This window comes from Corvus moneduloides, chromosome 5, assembly GCF_009650955.1.
Source record: "Corvus moneduloides isolate bCorMon1 chromosome 5, bCorMon1.pri, whole genome shotgun sequence".
In the NCBI taxonomy this organism is placed as follows: domain Eukaryota; kingdom Metazoa; phylum Chordata; class Aves; order Passeriformes; family Corvidae; genus Corvus; species Corvus moneduloides.
The window spans coordinates 68,797,332-68,807,570 of record NC_045480.1 but is presented as its reverse complement, the minus strand read 5'-3'; the positions used below and the strand labels follow the sequence as shown (position 1 = coordinate 68,807,570).

General features: G+C 42.3%; 1 long non-coding RNA gene across 1 annotated transcript; it reads left to right on the top strand.

Annotated features, from left to right (window-relative positions):
* The first annotated feature begins 8,438 nt into the window (after window positions 1-8,438).
* LOC116443773 lies at window positions 8,439-9,179 on the top strand. The gene is made up of 2 exons (XR_004240049.1): window positions 8,439-8,610; window positions 8,953-9,179. It is a non-coding gene; the product is annotated as an uncharacterized LOC116443773 (long non-coding RNA).
* Window positions 9,180-10,239: the final 1,060 nt, after the last annotated feature.

Sequence of the window (10,239 nt, the reverse complement as noted above, 5' to 3'; positions counted from 1 at the left end):
GTTGAAAACAAATAAATATATATAGCCACCTTTTGTTTTCTTTCAAATTTAAACAAGGGGACTGAATAGTCCACAAGGGAAGCTAGAACATTTCAAGCTGACTTGTAACGACAGAGTGGTTTGGGCAGAGTTTTGTTTCCTCTTTCATTTCAATATACATTCACTTTCTTTCCAGAATTTTCTGCTAAGCTATGAAAGTAAAAAATTATTCTTTTGTGATGCCTGCCCTTAATTTTTTAGGGTTTTTTGTTTGTTTGTTGTTTTGTTGGGGTTTTTTTTTTTTTTGCATAGGATCATTTATGCTGCTAATTTCTTTTGCATGTTTCAGTTTCTCCTCTGCTTTCTTGCTGCTAGACCTCTTGAATACCTCTCCAGTTAGGAAGCCCAGAGATCATGAGCTCACATGAATGCTTTGATAGCAGTCAGAAGCACTGAGAGAAACACTTCTGTTTATTTAAATAGAACATATAATTATTATCTTTGGTATAGTTGCAAGAAGGAGAAAAAAAAGGATTAGGATACTCTTGGACACTATCTGAGTCCAGCTGGAATCTTCAGGGGATTTTAGGATTTAAAATTACCAGGAAGTTAATTTTCACTGAGCTCTGGATAAGGAGGTACATCTGTATGCTCTGTTTCAAGGGAGTAAATCGTTAGAAATATTCTGGGAGGCTGTTGCTGATATCCACACATATGAAATAACAACGGGACGGTCACAGTCATTCCCCTCTGCACCAGTTCTCTCCCGTGAGATGCCTCCCAGTTAAGCTCCATTCATCACTGTGTTATTTTTAGCTCAGTTTCCAAAGGAAACCCGGCATGTGAGACCGTGTTGTCTGTCTGTCTGCTTATCACTGCCTCCATAAAAATGCACTGTTGCCCAGTTTCAACCAAATTTGACAGCAGGATGGAAGTCTGTGGGATATGAAGTAGCTTCCAGTTTCCCAAAACCTGGTGGCTGACGGAGAGGCTGCAGCAGGAGCTGAGCAACTGCCTGGTTTCTGGGACTGGCCACAGAACACACACACACAGAGCAGCCAGAGCACCACCCACCCTAATGCCAAAATTCTTCAAGGATATGGAGAAGGGATGGGCTATCCACAGCCATCAGGAGCTGGAAGTTCCCCCCTGAGCTTCCAGGAGGAATGAAGAAAGATATTTGTTAGAAACCATCTTCGCAAAATGACCCCTCTGTCAGGTGTCATTGTTCCTCGAGTCAGAAAAAAGCACAAATATGACCCCCAGTCCTACTTTGCTGCTGATGTTTCATGAGGCAAAACAATGGAGAGAAAAAAGCCCAAATTTCCACCAAGCATCACCTGCTACATTCACAGAGGGTACAACCCAACCAGTGGAAAAGGCAGTGGCCTGCCTGGCTGGGCAGAAATTGACACGGTGACTAACCCCAGGTGATGGCCACTGGTCTAAGTCAGGAGGATGCCTTTCTCTCCACCAACTCATAACATTTGGGGTGCAGCCAGAACCAGCCCAGTTTGAGCCATCCCCCAGCCTGAATCAGGGCTTCACTCTGACCCAGCACAAGAGACAACATCACCACAAAAAGCTATTTAGAGTGCCTACAGTTTAAGTATTACCAAGCTGGTTAAAACATCTGTTTGGGCCAACGTGAACAGACCTGGGAGCACTGCCTGCTTTGGGGCTGTTTGTTTATATACTTATTTTTATATATTCTTTGGTTTTTTTAATAGCAATCAAAAGCTTCACATATAGAAGCATTAACTGAAACTAAATTTAAGCCTTTAAAGGGAGCCGCCAGCCAGAAGTGCCGAGCGCCTGCAGCTCTCATTAAGAACCAGCTGACGTTTACTCCTTGGAAAGAGCAGCTTGGCACTGCTGGAATCAAAGCACTGGGAGAAGAGCTCCACTGCTCCCTTCATTTCTCAGCTAACCAAGGAGCCAGCAGAACACGAGGAGGGGGGGATGAGAGATGCTCACTGTATAATACTTCACCAGGATCTTTGCTTTCCTTTTAAAACAGCCCATTTTGAGCCACCAAGTGTCATCAAGTACTGAGATTGTGAGGTTCACTGACCCCTCTGCAAAATGTAGGACTATTTTTCCAAATATTTATCTTTTGAACTGAAAATGTCTGTGCTTGATCTCTGACTGGAGTGATATTCTTGGAAGAAAAAGCAAAGTACTTTCAGCTGTTTAGAAAAACTTTAGAAATGATTTTATAAAAAAACAGTCATCCATAGTTGCATGTATTTTGCAAGGCCAAAAGGGAAAAAAAAGGGAATTAAGTTTGACAACTGGCTTGGGCAATGCTTTCATGTAGATCTAGTGCCTTTGCCGGACTTGAAATAAAACAAGGATCTGCCAAGGAAAACATGCAACCTGTGCATTCATAGAATCACAGGTTGCTTTGTGTTGGAAGGGCCCTTAAAGACCATCTTGTTGCAACCTCCTTTCCATAGGGAGGGACACCTTCCACTAGACCAGGTTGCTCAGGGCCCCATCCAGCTTTCACATGAGGTGTATCTTTGAAAGGTGCACATGAATAAAGAGCCAGTGGTGGCACAGACACCAAAAAAAAGAATCTGTCACCACAGATGTTCTTGTCTCTCGCCCTCTTTTAGTCTTGAGACAAAATGGATCGGTGGGGCAGTGGAGGAGATAAACCTATTAAACTTGAGTGAATTGAGTACAATCTGGGAGGATCCAGATTGAAAAATAAATGCAAAGAAGGTTGTATGTACCCCAAAAACGACTGACCCAAACAGGAATAGTAATCAATTCTCTACATTAAGGAAAATAAAGTACATTCATAAAAGAGAAGCTGGAAAATTTGGAATTACTTTCTCAGTCTGGAGTCCATATTCCCATTCTAAATTGAGTGGAGAGAAGAAATGCCACTCAGCTTAGCTACAGAGCTAAACTTAGAAACACACTGAACACAACCTGACTACCACACCCCAGATGACCATCAGCTATCACACCCTGTGTAGCCTGGTCTCTGTGTTTCATATCACTTTAACAAAGGCACAGAAGTACATTATTTTTGAAGGTAAGGGTGGAGTGAGGAAGAGAACAAAAGAAGGAAACCTGAACAGGGATAGTGCATTAAAAAAAGAAAAACCACTCTAAAAAAGAGACATTCTTTAATATGCTGGAAAGCAGTGATTGTCCTTAAAGTCCTTTCCTTTTCCTTCTATATCTGGAATTTACACCATGAAATTGCTACTGAAATGACTGCAAGGAATTACTGAAATCTCCACATAAAATCTGCTCTCAGGGTCCTGCATCTTACTCTCATTAAAAGTGCAGAGATGTGAAAAACTTCTGGTCTTTTAATTTATGCACTTGTGCCAAGAAGCTTTTGTGAAATACTCAGAGGGGGACATTTTCTACATTTTTTTCTCTCCAGATTTAAAAATAATATCCTTGTTAATTGCATTTATGGCATCATGCCTTTAACTGGAAGAGGGAGGGGGTATGTGAGATGACCCTGGCTGGTGACAATGCTGTGCCCTCACCCTGCACTCGGCTCTGGCCCAGCACAGCTGACAAGCGTGGCGTGAGGAAGTGGGCAAAGTAAACCTTCCCTTTTTCATCTAAAGAACTGCTATAACATGATTTTCTTTTTTCTGCTGGAGGCCTGCTGCTTTCTCGGTGTCATACTTGTCGTGATGAAATGGAAAAACCCAAGAGCAGATTTTGTCATGTGGTGGAGGTGGGGTAAAATTCCTGACTGCTATCGCAGGAAAGGTTGTTATTCTCATTAAATCATCCTCTCTGCAATACCTGCGGTGTTTGTGGACTGCTGCAACTGTTTCTTTGGCAAATGCTCAAGTTAATATAAGCAATCATATTGTTCTAAGGTCATCCAGGAAGCCAACAGCCTCCCTTTCCTCCTGACCCTCTCACCAGCTTCCTGTCATTTCTGTGCTCTTCCTAATGCACTGGCCTGATTTCAGCCTTGGGGAAGTGAGCTCCTCAGAAGCTCCTGCTGCAAAAAATCCCTAAGAAATAAAAACTTTTCCTGAAGCTTCCTCCTAGCCGCTTGAAGGCAGCATGCTTCCTGACCACAGCCAAACTCCTCCTGCACTCAGGGCCAGGAACTTCTTGCTCGACCCTGATGGGATAGCAGCACTCAGGAGTTTGTTCCCTAGAAACCTTTTTGCTACATCCACAATTGCACCTCTGTGTCCCTCTGAGCCCAAGAAAGAAGAGAGGTAAGCAGGTAAGAGGGAAACTTGCTGGCCAACAACAGGGAAAGTGATGCATGGTTTTTGTGATCTTCCGCCACCTGCCTTTCCAGCCTATTGTGAGTCTTTGCACAGGAGACAAAAGGCAGATGCTTTATACTGAAAGAGGGTGGGGTTAGATTAGTTATTAGGATGAGATTCTTCCCTGTGAGGGTGATGAGGCCCTGGCAGTGGGTGCCCAGAGAAGGTGTGGGTGCCCAGAGAAGGTGTGGATGCCCCATTGCTGGCAGTGTTCAAGGCCAGGTTGGATGGGGCTCGGAGCAACTGGAGATAGTGGAAGGTGTCCCTGCCCATGGCAGAGGAGTCGAAACAAGATGATCTTTATGATCCTTTCCAACCCAAACCATTCTGTGATTCTCTGACTGGATGGATACTGGTAAGTGACAGTTCACTGGGACCTTATGGCTCACCTTTCCAAGACAAAGAAAAACCTGCTGAAAACATCTGAAATCAGGGCATTACACAGAAGACTGCAGAGGGTATCGGCCCTTCTAAAGGCTGCTGTGAAACAGAAAGGGGTGAATTGGGGGTGGGTGGTGACAGGAGCAGCAGGCAACTGGATCTGTCAGGGAAGTGACTGTGGGGGCTGTGGGCAGCATAGACCTGTGGCTGGCCTTTGAGTAGGACCTCACAGACATTTGGAAAGGCACTGATGTTCATGGTGTGCCAGGGGCATGTCCCCAGGGACAGGATGACAAGGAGCCCAGCCCTGAGACTGGCAGCCTGTTCACCTTGTTGGGCTGTCCAAGCCACAGGTAATGGTGTTGATTAAACAAACACCCTGCCGGAGCAGCTGTAGGCATGTCGAGCGCCTGTGCTGATGGGAGCAGCTCCAGAGAGTAAACAGGGGAGAGGAGAGCCACTGACATGTAAAGGGCTTGCTAGGAATGGGCCCACGGACATGAAACCACAGCCAGACAAAGGGAGGGGGGAATTTCCACAGAGCACTTGAAGGTCTTATAAAACATTCATTAAATTAGGTTTCCAGTGATTGTCAGCACTTGAATTATAAAGACCAAATGCAATTGAAAAACTACCTTTTGCTTTCATGTGAAATGGTAACTGCACATCAAAAGTTTTAATCTCCTCCAATGATAAATATGTGGAAATCTGTAGGTCTATTTATATAAAAGCTTCCAAAAGATATGTTATCTCTGCAATTTACCCCCACTCCTTCCCCAAGGTATTTTTCTTTCATGTCTTCTTGCACGGTCTACATTTATTTACCAGTGAAATATCACTTCAAATGAATTTAGTAGCAGGGATGTTTATAGAAATAGCACAATTTCAATGACTTGTGGAGAATACTTACAAAGTGAATGTTGTAAAACACAAGTGTGTTTACATTAGAAAACCAATAACAGACTGGTTAACAGGCAGTCAAGGTGTGGAAGAAAATAAGAGACCTGTTCATCCACTCCAAATCAGCCTACAGTCTTGACTACCAAAATGGTCTTTGGTGGTTTTACCTCTTGTGTCACAAACCTCTTCCAAGTAAGCTTTAGACTGGGACTTTTTCACTGAAACTATTCAGAGGATCACTTGTACAATAATTTTAATAATCATTTGAAAATACATTATTCTGGATGACAGGAAATGAAGAAACCTTTTCCAATAAGCAACTTGCAATAAATTATTCAATCATCTCTAATCAAAAGTGCATAGCATGAAGGCAAATAGAGAAAAATATCCCTAAGCAGCACTTAAACTGTTATATTTATGAAAGGAACCATGTGCGACCAGTGAACAAAATGAACTTTCCCAGAAACCCTGGTACATTCTTGTTTTGCTTTGGAGAACAATAATTTAGATATCGATTTATTTGACAAGGGGCATTCGCTTCCAGGTCATCCAGCTGCTTGACAGCTAGAAAAAAGAAACAATGGGCTGGATCTGGGGCCAGTTACACCTCTGTCTGCAACAGAATGACAGAAACAGAATGGTTTGGGTTCGAAGACACCTTAGAGATCCTCACGTTCCAACCCCAGCCGTGGGCAGGGATCTTCCACTAGACCAGGTTGCTCAGGGCCCCATCCAACCTGGTCCTGAATCATGTATTAATCAGTTCCAAGAATCAGTTTCACTTGAATATGCCTAATTCTGCACAGATAGAACCATTTTACTTCCAGCTATAAGAAACCTGACGGCCAAATTGAGGCAAACTGAAATGCTCCCTGTAAAGGAAATGTTGCCATAAATACAAATAAACATTGACAGCTCCTGGGCAAATTAGAAGTAAAATCCTTATGCTGAGAGGAAAAGACGTGGTCTGCAATGAACTGAGATGCAGGAATTATACTAAAGCCACCAAAATTGGAATATTTCCAGTATGGCACAGATGATCAGTATGGATGGACTCAACAGAGGAACCCTGCTGTCTTTAGCCAGGCAGAGCATGTAGACAGACACAGCTGATTTATTTTCAAGGCAACACCCTCCTTCCTTTCTGTTCACAATCATATTGGCAAAGCTAGCTTTTGTTCCTTGCCTTGACTTCAACTCCCTCAGGCCAAAAGGAAATCAAAGTTCAACCGAGGAAGAGACAGCAAGCAGAAGAAAGAGGTACAGATCAGTAAACGTGGTTGAGGTTACCCAAATACCTAGGTCAGAGCCAGAGTGCAGGTCAGAATTAACAGGAGGGCATGGAAAGTCCATGTTTTCATGCAAAAAAGGGGAAAAGATCAGCACATGCCTCTCTCTAGTTTATCAAAACTGAGCTGCTACTATAGCATTAAAAGCAGCTCTGAGTGTCCCACGTGCATTAGGACTGTTCTATAGAAGCATCTAGTAAGCCACCAGTCACAGTGATGTTGGTGTCAGGACAAGTCCAAGTGGGGAAAATCCAGTCAGTCAAAACAAATGCACTGAAACAGTGATTTTTAAATCACATTAAACCCCTGACTAAAAGGTACCATTCAGAAATACAGCAGCATTTCTTCCTTATTTTTTAATCACAGACCAGTAAATAAACAGCTTCTGATTTGTTTTAGCCAGCAGAGAAACCATTCTGTGAAGGGCTTAGCAACATTTTCCAGTCTTCCCAGTACGTTGCCAATTTCAGCAAGGCCATGGAAGGAAAGACCCATCCAGCCATCATCCTGCTAGAAGCAGAGAGTTGCTTTTAATTATGGAAAAAACAAGTCCCAGCATCTAGCCAAATGCCAGGTAAAAATTCCACTTCCAGAGCCTTGCAGAGATGGCGGAGACACCCGAATAATGTCTAGAGGGAGTTCCTGAACTGGTGGTTTCACTGGTGCACAAACTTCCTCCCAGCTGTCATTCCAGTACACTTCCCCAAACCAAAACAAGCTAAACTGAGCTAAAAAAGAGTCCTCTGGATCCATGACATTCCCTTTTCCAAACCTAAACCAGAGTCGTGTAGTATTCCAGCCCAGTTTCTAAAATGATGAATTACATTCTTCAGAGCTCTGCCATATAATTATGGACGCCTTTAAGGAAACCAGATATCCTTGTAAGTTTGGATTAAACTACTTGCAGAATGTTTACACAGAGTACAGTTATCTCCTCCTATTGTTAAACACAAATAAAGTAGACATTGCTAACATAAAAATCAGAAAAACCTACTCATTTTCAAGGAATATTTATGTGTGGATCTTTGAGTTCTGAAAACCCAAGAGAAATACAGACATTTAAAAGAGTAGAACTAAGAAGTGAAAACAGCATTGCCAAAAGTTTCCCTATTTTGTTGGCACAGTCCATGCAAATGAGAACACTGCATCCTTGTTTCTTCCAGGCAAAAACCCCCTTCATGCTAGATGAAAGGAGTTTCTAAATTATAGCTATAAGTTTTTAACAAGAGTTCACAAGGTTTCCTTCCTTAAGTACTGTTTAGATAAGGTGCTTTAAAACAGAAATTCACCCTTTCTCAGGTTCAAACAAGATCGTGGCTTCCTGTCATTCCAAATTTCTCTGTATCAAACCACCACTGCTTGTTCTCAGCAGTGAGGATTCACCACCAACCATCATATGAACACCTCACATGTTCAAGTTGTAGCCCTTCCTTGGATGGCAAGGCAGGTAGAGTTGAAGAAAATAAGGGAGAAGAATATCCATGCAAGGCCATGTGGACAGTAAGTCGTGGTCTCCCTAACATTTGTTGCTGTACCCATACACTTGGCCAATTATCTGCCAGACATTAATTGCCTCACAGTGTGACCAATTTACCACAATTACCCCTACAGAGAGCCAGGAAAGAAAGCTGTGGCAGTGTCATCGAGGTCTCACATCCTGCCAGGATGAGAAGAGCTGTATATTGGACAACCACCTCTCCATCACTCCCTGTTTCCGAGTTGTGACTTTGCCTCACCCGTCCGGGGAAGAGAACGGCCGTGTCAAGGTCTGCAGCCTTCAGGAGTGAGAGGTGGGGGATGAGGTTTACTGGAAAGCTGCTCACATTTCATTTGAGTAATCCTGTCTGCTTCCAAGCAGATTTCAGAAAAATATCAGTGTTCTGCTGAATAGCTTTAATGGGATTACCTTTAAGGCTTCTCTAATAAGTGGTGTTATTAAATTGTCTGGCTCATATGGAGAATTATGCATAACCACTGGCACTCCCCCTTTTCCCTGGTCTTGTTACAAATTGGAATTAGTGTCTACTTGGTGTTGGGTTTCGTATTTTAAAGAGGATTGGGTTAGGGGAAAATCTTTTGGGTAAAGCCCTTTTTAAAATTTTGCCTATATTAAAAAAATCCCTTTCTTTCAGCCTATGAAATGTGTCCTAAAAGGGATTAGAGATGCTGTTCAGTACAAATCTGCCAGGAAGTCCAAATCAAGATTTTGCAGATCAAACAACGATACAAATGATTGCAAAAGCCTAAGGTTTTGCAGGAAGAAAATTGTCTCGCATTTCCAAAGTCAGTCTGAAAGCCCAGTGGAAATTAAAATGAGTGGGCAGAGCCTGAAATGATGTAATTCCTTCAGCCTTTCAAGGTGAGTAATTTTTTAAAAAATATTTGTATTTAAATCACTCTTTTTTAAAAAGTGAATGCACTTAGAGAGCATTGACTAGAGTGTTTTGGACTTGATGGAAAGTCTCTAAAAGTGAATGAGAAAAGACTGTTAAATTCAAGCAGTTCTTGATTCAATCCCTTAAACAAATTATAAAAAAAAGTGGTACCCTTAGACCAAAACACTCTAAGTTAACATGTATGAAGAATTCTTAAAACACAAGAAAGATTCACCCCCATGAAGAAAACCCATGGAAATTACATAAAACCCCAGAGCTACTGTATCCAGATAATTTATTGAAGGAAATCCCTCAGGGAATTACACTGAAAGGGCCGGTGATTCTGTGGGATGTTCTGCAGCAGTAAAGGTGATCACCAGGAAGAATAGAGCTGTGTTGGTACTGTTGACACCTTAAACATCTGTCTCAGTTACCTGTGACAGGAGAGAAATGGGCCCTAACTCCAGCATGGTGACTGCCAGCAAATCTTGGTGCAAGGAAATTTGTTTTCCCTCTTTTATGTCTTGATCCTCCTCCACCCTCTGTTGGCAGCAGAACCTCTTGTTGACTCTAAAAGGTGTCTACTCTGAATAGTTTCCTGTGGCTTTGCTGAAGGAGTCAGAGCGTTGGATTGCTTCAAAAGCTTTTTTTAAATTCTGTTTCAATCACTATGTGTATATATATATATATATCTATCTTTTTATTGCCTTAGAAAAAACAGGGAATGCTGATTTTTCTTTGGAGTTTCCATCTTGATAGGTGGGACATCAAGATGAAGTTGGAATTTCAAGTGGGAGAATGCTAATGCAGCACAAGGAACCTGCGTGGGCTTTGTTTTTCACATGGGAAATAGCAGAGATGAGCTTCAGAACAGCAATAAAAGCAGTTGAGCAATTGCCAAGATTTGTAGTCATGATCTCAGGATTTTACTCACTTGAGCAAATACCCTTGAAACTCCCATTATGGTTTGTGAATCAGCAGCTGTCTTACTTTCTTAGAGATATCATCACTATGAATAAAAGTGTTGAATCCCCAGGGAGATCA